The following is an 809-nucleotide window of genomic DNA, read 5'->3' as shown; positions in this document are numbered from 1 at the left end:
AATGAGAAATTATTGTAATAAAGTATTTCCTTTGTATCATTAAATCATAATTAATATTTCAATTCATTTATGAGCGTTTATAGCATCAGATCTTTGTTTCAGTTTAAACAAAAATTAACAGTAGGTACAATCATTGAATAACGATATGTCAGATTTTCATCGACGCACGGTACAAGTACAATGATAAGGTGGTATGGATTTTAAGTTGAAAGTTGCACTTTATCAATCTCGCTTTAATTTGAAGGTGCAAACCGCCATTAGTAAGTTCATTGTGAACCATCAGTATACGCGTTGACAGTGCTGCCACTTTATCTTATGTATACAAGTTTTGTGGTTATTTATATACCTTGCTTGTAAAATATTAATGTAAGTGTTCAAAATTATATTTTATTTTTTAATTTTCTTATAATGTTTCTTTACCCTTAAATTCGCATTGAGTAATTTTCCCTCTGCAGTTCACTTTCTCATTTTAAATAATTGCTGGCAATGAATCTAATAGTACGACATTTATCTTTAGGTTGGTATAACCGAATATGAAATTTACCGCCTAAACAATGTTCAAATTTTTAAATATGCTTCATTACAGCGTCTACGAATAAGTACCTTTGCCGATTGCTACGCAAATCTACGTGTGTGAAAAAGAAACCATTGCTAAATAGACCTAATAGCTTCCATAAAAATCGTACGTATATCAACGTTTTTAATTAATTTAAATAAGGTTAAAATTTATGCGAATAAATCCCCGGAAGTAGTGGAGTGTCGACAGTACCTTTCACCTGTTTATATATATTATGCATTTGAATAAGGAT

General features: G+C 30.0%; 1 long non-coding RNA gene across 1 annotated transcript; it reads left to right on the top strand.

Annotated features, from left to right (window-relative positions):
- The first annotated feature begins 259 nt into the window (after window positions 1–259).
- Window positions 260–682, top strand: LOC116165238. Its single transcript, XR_004144110.1, has 3 exons — window positions 260–366; window positions 456–517; window positions 587–682. It is a non-coding gene; the product is annotated as an uncharacterized LOC116165238 (long non-coding RNA).
- The last annotated feature ends 127 nt before the right edge of the window (window positions 683–809 follow it).

This window comes from Photinus pyralis, unplaced genomic scaffold (genome assembly GCF_008802855.1).
Source record: "Photinus pyralis isolate 1611_PpyrPB1 unplaced genomic scaffold, Ppyr1.3 Ppyr1.4_LG2_unordered_Scaffold8197, whole genome shotgun sequence".
NCBI lineage: Eukaryota > Metazoa > Arthropoda > Insecta > Coleoptera > Lampyridae > Photinus > Photinus pyralis.
This window is presented reverse-complemented; position numbering and strand designations above follow the sequence as displayed.